The 15256-nt window shown below is 39.9% G+C and overlaps 1 pseudogene; it reads left to right on the forward strand.

Moving 5' to 3' along the window:
• Nucleotides 1-14368: 14368 nt before the first annotated feature.
• LOC149206673 (F-box protein At4g35930-like) lies at nucleotides 14369-15010 on the forward strand (annotated as a pseudogene).
• Nucleotides 15011-15256: the final 246 nt, after the last annotated feature.

Below are 15256 nucleotides of genomic sequence, written 5' to 3' on the forward strand. Positions count from 1 at the left end.
ATCCACTGACACATCGAAATCAATAGCATGAGAAAAACATGTCGTGGTTGTGATTGTGATATAATTCATGAATGTTGTGCTAAAATTAAAAACAGGATTCAAGGGCTCAGCTTTTCATTTGACCCTCCTTCTAGCACCTGAAATGTTGATGATACTAGACCTGCCAACATTCAGGGATCTCCCCGGTAAGAAGTCCCAACTAGACCTCATACCATTTGGAATAGGAGTCCCAGTAGTGGGTGTCATGTAGTGCCTTGAACATCGTAGTGCGCAAAGATGAGTATGATGAATTTGGGTGGCAGCAAGTGTGTGACCTTGCAATGAGTCAAGTGAGATGCATGGTGGTTCTAACACACGAAGGGGAAAAGAAGTTTTCCCCTTAGAATAATATAATAGTATGCAACTTGAAAGGAACACACGAGCGGAAAGACATCATTAGCTAAAATGTGGAATAGTACACAAATCGAAGTGATAGGTTAATCCAACAACACACATTCAACAAGATGCATACAATTGCATAAAAAGTAGTTCATAAAGTAGTTCATAATCAAATGCGTAAGTTAAAAAACATACAAAGAAACCAGAATAGTCCAACTACAATAAAAGCATTTGCATGAAATCGTGTTGGCTCTATTATTATTAATATAAGTGAAAGTTCCAGCCATACATACACCATTGACAACCACTAGCCCCAATAGTGGAACATTACAATCAAGCACACCTGCTCCTCCAAAGAAGTATACTTGCTTTACACTGTGGAGAAGCCAAGGCTCATCACAATACTCCCAAGCCTTCTCTAAGCCTAAGCCTAGCCAAAATATTGCCTCCCAAAAGATTGTTCAATGAGTTATGACGTTCTATTTATAACAAAGGGTGGGGTGAACCTTGACATTCCCCTTTGTGACTCTTTGACTACCCTCATGACTCTTCAACTTCTTTACAAATAACTCATTACATTACATAGTGACTATTCACATTCCACTAATGACACTTGGAATTTCACTTACAACATATTTACAGATAATATACATTTTCCACATGTACCCATGTGAGAAAAAATAGGCTAGAGATAGGCTAACAAGACAAAGCACTATGATAGAAAATTTTGGGGAAAGACCAACTCGGCAACCTCCACTTGATGCTTCTCAGTCACGTACTGATGCAAAGATTGGTACTGTGTGATGATGTCCCCAAACTCCTTGATGGTGTCTTTGTGATAACAGACTCATGCCTCCATATCTTATGGATATGTGGTCTTGGAACCTTTGTCCAACTCATCCTGAAGCATGTGTAGCATGGGTTTGACCATGAGAGGATGACCAATGTACTTCTACATGTTTTGTGTTCTTATCTTCAAGTCATCGCTGGTGGCCTCTCGCCTTAGCTACTCCATGTACTTGCCAATGTCTAACCGAATTTGGTTCTTGTGCTAGGCCTTAGTGAGGGAACCAATTAACATGATCCTGTGCATTCTCACCATGAAATCCAAAATCTTATACAATTGTGCATATGAAGCTTGTATGGTGCTGACGAATGAGGCGAGTTACTCATGGTTCTAGATCAACATCTGGACCTTTGCTTTGTCTAGATCTGTCTGTGGCTTCATCATATTTGGCAAATAAAGCGGAGCCCCTTTGTATTGCATTTTCCACTCTTGCACATGGGCGATGGAAGCATGTATGTACTTGAGAGTTTGGACACACATTTTTCACTTCTACTGTAAGCCATGCAAATGGAAAACTGTGTTATGCATGGTGACGAATCTTTCATAGAGCTTCTTCATGGTAGTCTCAAGTGTTGATACTTTAGAAATTATTGCTTTCCCCATCTCTACCATTGTGGAACCTGCGCTCTTCTCTTTGGATTGTTCTACCTCTTACCTGGTTGCTTGCAATTTATTTTCCATCTGTTCATTCTCGACTAATAGGAACTTGACATTTGAGCTCGTGGCTACTGCATAAACCAAAGTGGCATTAGCCATGGAAACTGGATGCTTTCTGACATATGAAACTATCACCCTTTCCTTCATGAATGCAGGTGATGCATGATCATCTGAGAAATTATTTCTCTACGCCTGTATAATCTTCTTTTGCAACTCATCAAATGATAAATTGAACACATCCATCACTGTATCATCATTAAGGAGAACAACCTCTCCTTGCTCGCTCGAGACTGGTTCTCACACTGGAGGTGGTGGAGACTAAGAGGTGACCTCGAGTGCTCTTAGCAAGATGTCAGTGTCTTGGTCATGTGACTCCAGCCCCAACTCCATGTCTATCACTTAAATTAGTTGCTCAATCTGCTAAGCAAGCTCCCGATCTTGCATCCACTGACCCTCTTCTTCAGCTTCCTGTTGTTCTGACTCCTCAATCTGTATGGGTGCTATTTGCTCTATCATATTGCCTGGCCTTTCTTCTTCCTCCTGTTTCCACATCTCTTCCCTTTATCTCCTCCTTATTTCATGCTCTTCCTTCAAATTCTTCTCTATTTCCTGCAACTTTTGTTCTGCTTCATCCAACCTTTGCTTCTCTTTCTTCTTTTTCTCTTCTCTCTTTAGTTGTTGCACCCTCTTTGCCTCCGCTTCAAAAGCTTTTTTCTTAGTGTGGGATCTTATTTTATCTTGTATCTTTGCTCAGCCTTTGGGTTATCAAAAATCTTCTTCTTTCCTTTGTCCTGCACCAGATTGATGTTTTTGTTATCGCTTCTTATGTTGTTTTTGCCTACAGAGCAGCTTTCCAAGCTGTGGCTATACTGACCAGCTCTTGGAGCTTGGAGTCATTGTAACAATATCTCCAAGGGTCCTCCTCGTACCAGTGAAATGTCCCATGGATCCATGGATAGGACACCTTTGCACAATGGTTCTTGCAAATACCGTGGGGATCATACAGATTATAGCTTTGGTGTTGAACTAGAATTTCACTATCTCCTTAGCTTCAGCATCTTTATCCTTCACGTTCTTAGTCTCGTACAATCCAATCCACAAGGTAAGGGTGGGTCATGGTGCCTTCTTCCTCCTATGTAGTTTTGCTGATAACCCTATGGAGATGTGGTATGAGACCCCTTGCATGACCAACTTGTCCATGGAATACCTTGGTAGAACATGCAGAGCCTTCTCTCCACCAAACATCCTAATAAAGGTGCCACTCGGTGAGGCATACCAATCTACAATGTCAAGTATTGCCTCCATCACTTGTTGGGACATGCAAGGTGGATCCTGTTCAAAGATCAACTTGTACAATGTGATGATGAAATGGCCCGTCAGCCTCACCATAACTCCTTGGTAGCTGCATTTGGAAAGAAACTTGGAATAAATGTTGATGACAGTCTCTTTCAGTGTACATGCCCAACTCATGCTAGGAAACTAATGCTGGGCATAGATTGAATCAAGTAAATATGTGGATATGTAGAATCTTGCTTGCTCATCTTTGGGCGGATTCTAGGTGTTAGTCACATGGGATTTTAACTGAAGAGCCAACATATTTGACCTGTGGAATGGCCTTCCATCACTCACTAACTGGTCCAACACAACCACCCAATTCTCAGAAAAGGTCTTCGTTCTCTCTTGACCATATAATCAACATGAAAAGATGATCAATAACTAGTTGGCCTTCTTGAGAGACTTCATCTTGTATACATGATTGGGTGTCATTTTGAACTTTGATAATTCTTTCACCCAACACTTTACAATATCTCTAATGTTCACAAAGCTATGGTTGGTATAGAAAAATGAGTCCATGTAGTTCATCGGCTGAGGTAAATGATACATATAATGATAGTTCTCTGTCCTAAAGGTAACAAGCTCTATCCCACTAGCACTATTCAATGTCATAGTCTTTGGATCTCTATGTGAGACAATCCAGTGGTTAATGTCCTCACATGGGAAGGCAGGGTACCTACATGCAACCTTATGTAAGCATGACCGATGGATGCTAATGTAAACCTACCGATCCTATAAGTCTTTCTTGAAGTCCTCTATAAATATATCCTTGATTCCATACCATATTAACTTCATGCCCTTCTCAATGAACAACTAAGTGTCTACATGAATTGGAAAATTCACTGAAGCCTGCTCAACTACTTCCCCAGTGCTAATATTGACAATATCCTTTAATGCAGCTCTCTTGGAAGCCATGTTACCTGTAACTACTAGAGAGTTTCTCAATAAATATTGTACCTGGAGACAGAGAGGGCACTCATGGCATGCAAATGTTAGCTTAAAACAAAAATAACTTAAAGAACAGACCAAGCAACAAACTAGGAAAATCATGGAAGGGATTGCGTAATCTGGGCTCACAGAGGTGACTGGCTACCAGTTGGGACTATGCATTATGCAGTCCCAAAAGTCAGTGGGGAGGTCTTGTGGATTGGATCTACGCAATGCACCGTTCAGTCTTGGCATAGGCCAGGAGAGACTGTGCATTACACAGTCTTAGTGGCCAAGTCTCAGGGATGGCTCCTAGAACTGTGTAGTGCGTAGTTAGAGCCAAGCTTGGGAAACCTTTGCACAATTCCAAAAGCCAAGGCTCAGGCATTGAGCTCTAGAAATGTGTAGTGCATGCTTGGGAGGATGAGATCTAGGCCAAGGAAGCCCAGATCTACCAAAGGGGAGTGAGAAATTGAAAAGATCTGAAGGATAGTGTTATATTGGGTGTAGGTCTAAGTGAATGATTATGCATGTGAGTGAAATAAATCAAACTGAAGGAAAATGAAGCATGTGGAGAGATTCGCCGCAACGACAACCATTACTACAAAAACCGGGTGATGCATGTAACACTTAGGAAAGGCAATGCAAAACTTAAAACAAGACTTCTACAAGCTAAAACAAGTTAAAACACCAGTGGTCATTCAAAAAAATGAGTGAAACAACACTCTCACAAGCTAAACAAACAAAAGTGATAGAAAAGCAGCAAAAGACTAGAAAAGCAAGACTTACCTAGAAAAGCAACGACGATTGCACCAAAGGTTCCTTAATCTCTGTAGGAATCACAGAGCTCCAAGATCGAATGTGAAAATGAGCTCTAGCTACACCGATTAGATAGATTTTGTTGATTTAGGGTTTTTGATGTGAAGGCCAAAAATCAAGGAAAAATAAACACTTGGTGGTAGTTTCCAAAATAACTCAAGTGTCTCCTCCAGGGTCCTAAAAATAGATCCCTATTTTCTAGGGATACTTTTTCGCTTTTTTCTTTTTTTTCCTACCATGAATGGCCTGGAGAGATTGCACAGTTCTGGGAAGTACTAGGCAACTCACTAGCTCATGCACTAAGAGCTTCTGAGGGAGAAACTTCTATGCAATTTCTGCATTGAGTGGCCCTGGGTTGCCTCTCAGGCTCTGCGATTTCCTAGCTGAACTTTGGCTGTCAGCTAGATTTGCGAAATTTTGGAGCTGAAGGGTCACTGTCAACTTAGACTATTCATTTCCTGAGAGCAAGGTTGGTTTCCCTAAAGGATTGTGCAGTTCACTAAGGCAAGTGTGGAACTGGGTGAAAACCAAGTCAAGAGATCGGCTTGTGGGTGAGGCAGTAAAGCAAGTAAGAAAAAACAAGGCATAATGCAAAAGATAAAGCTTAATCAAAACACAAGTACCTGGTTCAGTGCGAGATGAGCTGCTGTGATTTAGGAGAGAGGCTCCAAAATGAAGCATAGGAAAAAGTTTGGATGGTGGTTGTAGCCGCTACAACATTGGTGACACACTGGTAGAACTTCAACTCTCTTTCTTAGCCTTGTCTCATATTAAATCAAGTCTAACCCTTCTAGAAGTATTTTTCAATCCTTTGTTTTTCATATCTTCTTGACTAGCTTGAGTTAAAGATGTAGTCGCTACCAATCTCTTTATCGACTACACACATACCAAGCCAAGTCAAGTGAGTTTCTTTGAGTAGGTAGGAGGGGTATATTGATGCACAAGTAATATAGATTGTCAGAATTTTAGTTTCATCTCTGGTGTTTCTCCACTGCTAGTCGGCTTGGACAGTACCCCAATGGAGTCACTTCAGGAACATAAGCATTGCTCTGTTGCCAGTGAACCTGGATAGTACCCCGGTGGAGTTACTTGCTTCACCTCTCTGCACAGGAAGCCTTTCTCTTCTTTCACCTTTATTTTATTTTTTTTCATTTCATTTTTTTTTCAGTTTTAAAGAACTATGAATAGGCACTTATTTATTTCATTAGGTGGAAGAGGGATCTCAATTTATTAAGAGCAGAAGAGGTTTTCCCTTCACAAAGTGATGTTTATATATAGATCTGACACACTTGTTGGGCTTTTCCCCCTCTCCTTACTCTTCTTGACTGAGTTGACAAGGGTTAACCGAATATAGAAAACTGATTAGAGTAGGCGATACTAGTTAAGCATGAAAGTGTTGTGATTTCACCATGACTCACTCTTAAAGGAATGGATTTTCCATCAGGGTATCATCAACTAGAAGAAATGCAAGATCTTCATAAATGAAGGGAATAGATAGATAACCAAGTGTTGCTAGTTGTACAAGTCCTCTTGTATTTCACCCTACTTGTCTCAAGAAGCCAAACACGGTTTCATGCGGAAACTAATTCTATGAGTGCACAAGCCAATAATCAAAGGAATGAAGTAAGATGAAGCAAAACAAAGTAAGGAAAAGAAAAAACTACTCCTACTCCTAAGATAAGCAGAGCATGGGCCAACTCATGTGAAGTGATATTTCCAATGAAGTCAACGGTGCATTGGTTGACCCATTTAGCCGATAGTATGACAAGAAAGATATTCAGGCATGTTGGACACCTAATCCTCTATGGGTTGGTGTGGCATGTGAATAGCACCCGGAGTCCAAGAGACCACTTGGAATATGAATCCAAGGGTCACATCAATGTACTATAAATGTATATCATATCAATAATAGACACAATTCAATGCTTGTCATTTACATTAGTTGTTTGCATTCCATGTGAGTTTAATATGGTATCAAAGTGGGTGATTTCTTGCCATGATCATATTTGAGCCACTTGTTTTTTTTTGTGGCCTTTATGCATGTTAGTTCTGACATTTTTGCTCCCTGTTAGAAGGTGTTCACACCTAATCTTCAACGGTTGGGTAAACTGGAACGTGAACAGTCATCAAGAAGATGAACTGATCCGTCCCATTTTATGTATATAAACAATAGTTATCTAATGAAATAACAAGTCAGTTTTCTTCTGCCCATTTTGGAGTTACCCTGGCTTGACATGGTATCAGAGCACAGGTCCCAGATTCCTTGTAACTCCCTTATCTCTGTCCTGAGCGCTCCTCTGTCCTAAGCGCTCCTCTGACCTGAGCGCCTCTGTCCTGCGTCTCAATGATGTTGATTCTCTGCGCATGAAGTGTCGGTTATACCTTGACTGGTTGCATCAGTTATACCCCTTTTCGCTGCCTCTCCACACAATTTTTGATCATTTTCGCTGCCTCTCCACACCGTATACGTTGCTACCATTACGTTGAATCCCACTGCTTCTCTGGTTAATACTTCCTTGCTCCACAAATCGCCCAACTCAGAGCTTCTTTTGAAAGCTTCCCGAACAGCTTCAATCTCTGCAACCGCCTCTCGATTACCGTTCAATTCTCGACTCCCTTGGAGCACTGCACCTGACGCATTCCATTCTACTGGGTGAAGTTATGCTCATTACATCCTGACCTACCACAAATCCAATCACCAGATTTCCACTCCAGAAGTGGCGCATTGATTATTTAGCGGCATATCCTCAAAATCATCTGCCTCGCCCTCGGCGTTGGCGTCCATCATATCTACATCTGAAGAAAGCCTATCCCAATCAGACGCAGCATCTTCGGACGGATCCTCCTCAAGGTCTTGTGTGTCAAGTGTTGCTCTCCATACACTGCTGTCATACCATACAACAGCATCTATTACTGGGCCCTTGTCTTCATAGCAATCCGCTTGTTTCTTAAGATAATCAACTCTGTTTTGAAGATCTTCACACTCCTTTTTTAATGTGCTACTGCCAGGTTTAGGGTGTTTCTGATCAAATGCCGCGAGCTTACTTAAAGCCTCCAGTGTGGCTTCCGCATGTTTCTCTTCCCATTTTTTCTTTCGTTCTTTCTTTAAGCGAGCAGTCAATGTCTCTGTAAAAAGATCATATACCAACTTATAGCCTACTCGCCACTCTCCAGAGGGATTCTTCCATGACTTATTTCCACATGTATCAGAGCCAAGTTTCGATCTTGGTATCAAGCTGGCAATGAAGGTGGACTCGCTCATCTTAAATGTGGGTAGAGCTCCATTATCAGAGGCTATTGTGCTAGCACAAGGCATGGTCCTCCTGATGGATTGAAGTCGCTCTGTAATCTGTGAGTCCCTTAAGTTTGAGAATGCCGATATATGACAAGAGAGATGATTTTAACTTCAGTATGGCGGTTCTGGTATAATGTTGTGCTGTTGATTTTAACTTCAATATATATTTATGATGGCGGTTTTGGTATAGCGTTGAGCAGTTTGTTGACTTCATGATATTACACAGTTTAAATAATTCAAAGCGTTTGTATATCATTCAAAATATTGCGGTGTTTCCAGAATGTCTTATATACCAAAGCATTTGTAGTATTGATATATTGAAGTGATATATTAATAGAATGAAGTGATATATTGAAGTGATCCATTGCGCATTTTTCAAAACATAGTAGTATTGCAGTGATATGTACAATGAAATGCTGATGCTTTTAGCAAAATATTAGAGGGATTTGAAGGCTGTAACGTAAGGATTTTTTTAGCAGAAGTAATTTTTTACAGAATGCATTCAATCATCTCTATGGTCAGAATAGTTCTCACTGGCAAGGAGAACTATTCTGAATGGTCTCGGATGGTAAAACACACCCTCATCTACAATGAGTTGTGGAAAGGAGTGTGTGTCAGAGAAGAAGACAAAGACCCTGTGCAGCCTACATCAGATAAAGAACTTGTCATTTGGGAAAACAAGAACAGCAAAGCCTATGCATTGATCGCAGCATCTATAAATGAAGAAGTAAGTCATCATATTTCATCTTATTCCACTGCCTTTGAAGCTTTACAAAAGCTGAAAGAACTCTATGATTCACATTCTGCACTTGAAGTTGTTCAGCTCATGATTAAACTCTTCACTCTTGAACTGAAAAATAATGATCCTCTTGCTCTTGCATCTGAAGTAAATTCTATAATGTATGATATTAAATCCACTAAGGTTTAGCTGGATATCCCTCTTATTGCCTTTCTCAAAGCACTCTATCCTACCTACTCCAATTATCTTGAGTCATTACAAGCAAATGGAAATATTAAAGATATAACCTTTGACTCTCTTGTGAAAAAGTTTGCTGAAAGAGAGAAAGCCTTTGGAAAGAAGACAGTCCCTGAATCTTCTGAAGAGACTGTTTGCCTTGCTCATAAAGAAAAGCATCATGCTCAAGATTCTACAAGAGGAAGAGGTGGACGAAGAGGAAGAGGAAGATACTTCAGAGGCAGGGGGGGCAGACATTCTCAAGGAGAAAAGGTAGATCTTCATTGCATTCGCTGCAAACGAAATGGATCACATGATGCTTCTACATGCAAGCTACCATGGGACAAAATTGAGCAGAGAAGAAATCAGCAGAAAGGTAAAACTGATGATACAGACAAAGGTAAAGCACCTGAATCCGCTCACTATATTGAGGCACAATGTAACATTGGAGTAAATGAAGATTTGTTTAATGCTTCACTTGCTTCTTCGAAAAATGATTGGTTGCTTGATTCAGGAGCAACTTGTCATATGACTCATAGGAAAGATTTTTTTGAAGATTTCACTGACAATGTTGATGGAGCAGTATACTTTGCAGATCAGTCAAAAATCAAGCCATCAGGGCTTGGCACAATCAGGCTTAAACTGCCTGGTCTTCCAGACTTTCTTCTAGATCATGTTCTATATCTCCCACAGCTCAATAGAAACTCGCTGTCCTTGGTCCACATCCGCCAGCAAGGTCACTCCATTCATATGTTTGATGGAAAGCTTGAGGTAAGGAAGGCATTTGATCACTCACTTGTCATGAGGGGAATATAAGAAGAAAGACTTCTTAAACTGCAAGGAACCTCTGCTCATGCACAACATTTCTCATATATTTCTCATCATGAAGAAGGTACACTTCCATCAAGTTTATTATGGCATGCTAGATTTGGACATTTAAACTATGACAGTCTTCACTTATTGAAGAAAAATGGTGTTGCTGGTTTGCCTACAATTACTAGAAAACATAAGCAATGTGATGCTTGCATTCTAGGAAAGCATAGCAAACGGTCTTTTCATGATTCACATTCAAGAGCACATAGGAAGCTTGAACTCATTCATTCAGATTTATGTGGTCCAATGCCTGTTCCTTCTGCAAATGGAAATAAATATATCATGACATTTATTGATGATTACACCAGAATGTGTTGGGTTTATTTATTGAAGAACAAATCTGATGCTTTTCAAACATTCAAGAATTTTCATAAGTGGATTGAAAATGATGCACAATCTCATATTGGGTCTATTCGCACTGATGATGGAAAAGAATATACGTCAAATGAATTTGAAAACTATCTTCGCCAACATGGGATCAAACATCAAACAACTCTACCTTATAATCCCCAACAGAATGGTGTAGCAGAAAGAATAAATAGAACAATCTTGAATATGGTACGATCCATGCTTTTCTTCAAAAATATAAAGAGAATGTTTTGGGCTGATGCTGTTCTATGTGCTGCATATATAAAGAATAGATGTCCATCTAGTGCTATAAGAAACAAGACTCCTTATGAATTGTGGTATGGACATGTTCCTTCGGTAAAACATCTCAGGATTTTTGGTTCCACCTGTTATGCTTTAATACCAAAGGTACATAGAAACAAACTTGGTGCTAGAAGTCGTAAGTGTATCTTCCTGGGGTATTCAAACACCTCTAAAGCATACCGTCTCTATGATGAAGTAAATAAAAAGTTTGTTGTATCTAGAGATGTCATTTTTCTTGAATCATCCAAATCTGACAATGTTGTTGAGCGGCAACTTGATCGCTTGGATAGATTCACAAAAACGAAATCATTTCAAGAGTTTGATAATCAGATTCCACATCTTGAAGGGGGGATTCCTATACTAGATCAACATGTGGAATCTTCTTCTAATGAACAATCTCCCTTGCATGAAACTCCAACACCGGATGATCCTTTAAGTGATGTAATTGATAGAATTGGGAGACTCAATCTTGATTCAGTCCCAACTCAATCAATAGAGCAGCCTGGACCATCTCAGAAAGGTCCCCCAAAGTGGCTGATAAAGACACTTGAAAGCGTTCATCCCGATGAAATCGGAAAAACAGGAACCAGAAATACAAATCGACAAGATGGAAGTGATGTAGATAACTCTAATTCACCTGTTGATATGGATGTTACTTATGATTGTGAATTGAACTTGTCTATAGATTTTGAACCAACTTCCTTCAAAGAAGCTGCTTCTCATGATGAATGGAAAGAAGCAATGCAGAAGGAGTATGATGCCCTCATAAAGAATGGCACTTGGAAGCTGGTTGATCCTCCATTTGGAACCAAACCAATTGGCTGCAAGTGGGTCTACAAGAACAAGTACAAAGTTGATGGCTCACTTGACAAGCACAAAGCTAGGCTTGTGGCAAAAGGTTTTGCACAGAAGGAAGGGGTCGATTATGAGGAAACTTTTTCCCCCACAGCAAAATGGGCCACCATCCGGACACTCTTTGCACTAGCTGCTCAGAACGGTTGGAAAGTCCATCAAATGGATGTAAAAATTGCATTCTTGAATGGAGATCTAAAAGAGAATGTTTTTATGTCCCAGCCTGAAGGACTTGTTGTGAAAGGACATGAACACAAAGTATGCAAACTTGTGAAGTCCTTGTATGGCCTCAAACAAGCACCACGAGCCTGGTATGAAAAACTAACTGAGCATCTTCTGAAACTCAACTTCAAACATTTTGATCTTGATGATGCAACTTTATTTGTCAAGAAAGTTGGCAAAATAGTTGTATACCTTGTGGTATATGTAGATGATCTTTTAGTGACAGGGAACAATGAAAGCTATATTGCATCCATAAAGAAAGAATTAGGAAAAAGTTTTGAAATGACTGATTTGGGCTATGTTCATTACTATCTTGGCATTGAAGTAACCCAACATCCAAAATCCATATTTCTTTCTCAAAAGAAATACATTGGAGATTTGTTAAACAGATTTGGCATGACAGAGTGTAATCCTCTTTCTACTCCAATGGAACAAAACTTGAAGCTCACATCTATTGAAGGAAAGGAATTTGAGGATGCAACAAAGTATAGATAGCTTGTAGGAAGTCTCATCTACCTCACTACTACCAGACCAGACATTTCATTTGCTATTGGAATCCTCTCCAGGTTTATGCAAAAGCCTTGTGAGGGACATTGGTCTGCTGCAAAAAGAGTTATAAGGTACTTGAAGGGAACTCAAGACCTTGGAATCAAGTATACACAGGTGGACGACTTCAACTTGATTGGATACTCTGATTCAGACTTCGATGGAGAGAAAGAAACTGGTGTATCTACTTCAGGATATGCTATGAGTCTTGGATCAGGAGCTATCTCCTGGAGATCACGCAAACAATCAGTTCCAGCAGATTCCACAACAGAAGCAGAATACGTGGCAGCAGCTGAAGCAACGAAAGAAATTGTGTGGCTCAGGAAAATTCTTGAAGATTTGCAGGTAAAACAAGTACAATCAACTCCACTCATGATTGATAACACCTCTGCAATAAAGTTGGCCAAGAACCCAAAGTTCCATGATCGTACTAAGCACATCAATACTAAATATCATCTGATCCGACATCATGTTGAGGCCAAAACAATCCATCTCCATCATTGTTCCACAAATGAGCAAATTGCAGACATCTTCACCAAAGCACTTGGAAGAGAAAAGCTTGAAAGATTCAGAACAATGCTTGGACTCACCAACATCCCTTCAGATTAAGGGGGGGAATGTTCACACCTAATCTTCAACGGTTGGGTAAACTGGAACGTGAACAGTCATCAAGAAGATGAACTGATCCGTCCCATTTTATGTATATAAACAATAGTTATCTAATGAAATAACAAGTCAATTTTCTTCTGCCCATTTTGGAGTTACCCTGGCCTGATAGAAGGGTTTCCTCTACTCACCAAAACTACTTACAAAAATATGTTGTTTGCGTTTAATCCCCTAAAATTCTGCTCCTGAGCTCTGCGTTGAAGCAACTGCATATTTTCTATGCATTGAGAGGGACATTCCTTTTATTAAATGATGGTTGTTTCTCTTGATATGTGGGGTGTATACATTGAATTGTGTTGGACGCTGTGAATTTGGTTGAAAACATTGAAAACTTAAATGCTACATTCATTTCGGTCAGTTGCGTTGAGTTTTGTACGCTGGTATTGAAGCGTTACTCAGAATAGAGCGATGAAATAGTGGTATGCACTGTGAAGTTTTATATGCCAGTTTATGTCAATTAAAAACATGTATATCTTGTTTCCTTTCTATGCGTGTCTATTGTAGGACCTCGACATTGTCCAGAATCTTGATGCCATACCCTTTCTGCTACTCAAAATTGTTGTCAGCGACAGTTTCTATTTTAGATTTTTCCTCGAACAACGATTCATCTGACCTTCTTCTCGATGGCTTGACATGGTAAAAAAAAAACTCTCATTAAATTATAATGGTATGCTCCTCTCCATTATTCTCTGTAACACACTATCCTACATGATGCACATTCCTAGAAATATAACTTTCTCTAAGGACTTAACACTCCTATTGATCTTCATTGGCACCGATGCTCTAGATACAACAAGAAGACTATAGTGAAAGAAATGAGGAATTCATGTTAGACATTCTCTTTCTATGCAATCGAAGAGAGGTTGTGATGTCTCAAGTGACTCCATATTTCTATCTCCCTTCTCAGCTCATGTTCTACCTGGGATTGTTGGAGCTGATTCTTGAATAGTACTTTCAAAACCACAACATACTTGCTCCTCTTCTCTCTAGAAAGATACGTTGTGTTACCGAGCACTATATGAACTGCATTGATGTCACTCAGCTTCATCTTAGGGAGAGGCCATTGAATAATAGTAATAATATCAATGTGGGTCTCTTGCATACTTATTCCAACAGGGCGGATACGTGGTTACAAATGAAGAAATTCAAGAAGGCGTTGGACAACATATGGTAATTTATCAGTCCTCAGATTAAGAGAGTTTGGTGCCTCCATTGTTACGTTGTAGTGAATTTCGATGTGGAAGACAGAAAATGGCAGACAATCAAAGGGCCTCGAGACTCGAAAGTTAACATGAGAGGTAATATCCTTTAGAAACGATTGCATGTTCCATCGCTTAAAGAAAATATGTTTTTAGTTTCTGGCAAAAAATTTTCTTTGTGGGTTAAATTTGTATTTTCGAATGATCGTTCAGGAACTGGGGGAGTCTTGTGATGAAAGCCTGACGAGGAGGAAGTTTGCGTTACTCCGGTGAAACCCTCCCCTGTACTCGCTGCTGATAAAAATGAGAATTCACCCAGAAAGAACTTGTCGTCTTTGCCTTTAGATGTCTTGGTAGAGGTAGTTTGTAACTTCGGGCACCACGAACTAGAGCCGTTGTGTTACGTTTCAAAGGATTTCAAAGAAGCTGTTAAAGTTGCAAAGGAAACACATTTCGCTTTTAAAACCCCGGAGCAGGGGTGGCGACATAAACGTTCGTTATTTCAAAGTATAAGCCCTGCACATTCTTCTTCCATAAATGATAGTCCATTGAGATTTCCTGCAACGCCTAAGGCGCCGAAACGTGTAGAGAAGCATAAAAATCCTTTGTTGACTAATAAAGATCTAAATGAATTAAGAAGAGTGCTCTTTCTTAAAATCTAAAAGCCACCCAACGTTAAAGTTTATGATGCAGAGCATACTATTTCTGTGAAGCCGACCATTTCTACGAATAGGGTTTTGTTCATTGAGGATGAGCTTTCTGGCGCGTTGTCCCACCACTACATATAGTAATTTATGAAGGGAATGCGAGCTCCTCCCATTTTTCTAGTGTTGGGAAAGTAGGTGGATAAGGGTTTTATGGAAGAATCTCACTGCTCCTAAGCTTTCATAGCCAACCTTGTTTTTTTAGGTTATACTCTATATATACATATCTTTAGCAAGTTTTGGTCTCAACACCACCTGTTCTTACATTGATTCTATTAAACTCTCTTATGGAATATTTGGTGCATTGAATAAACTATACCGTGGAATGTG

This window comes from Pinus tabuliformis, chromosome 1_2 (assembly GCF_031772625.1).
Source record: "Pinus tabuliformis cultivar Carrire ecotype Pingquan chromosome 1_2, CPIR1, whole genome shotgun sequence".
Lineage (NCBI taxonomy): Eukaryota > Viridiplantae > Streptophyta > Pinopsida > Pinales > Pinaceae > Pinus > Pinus tabuliformis.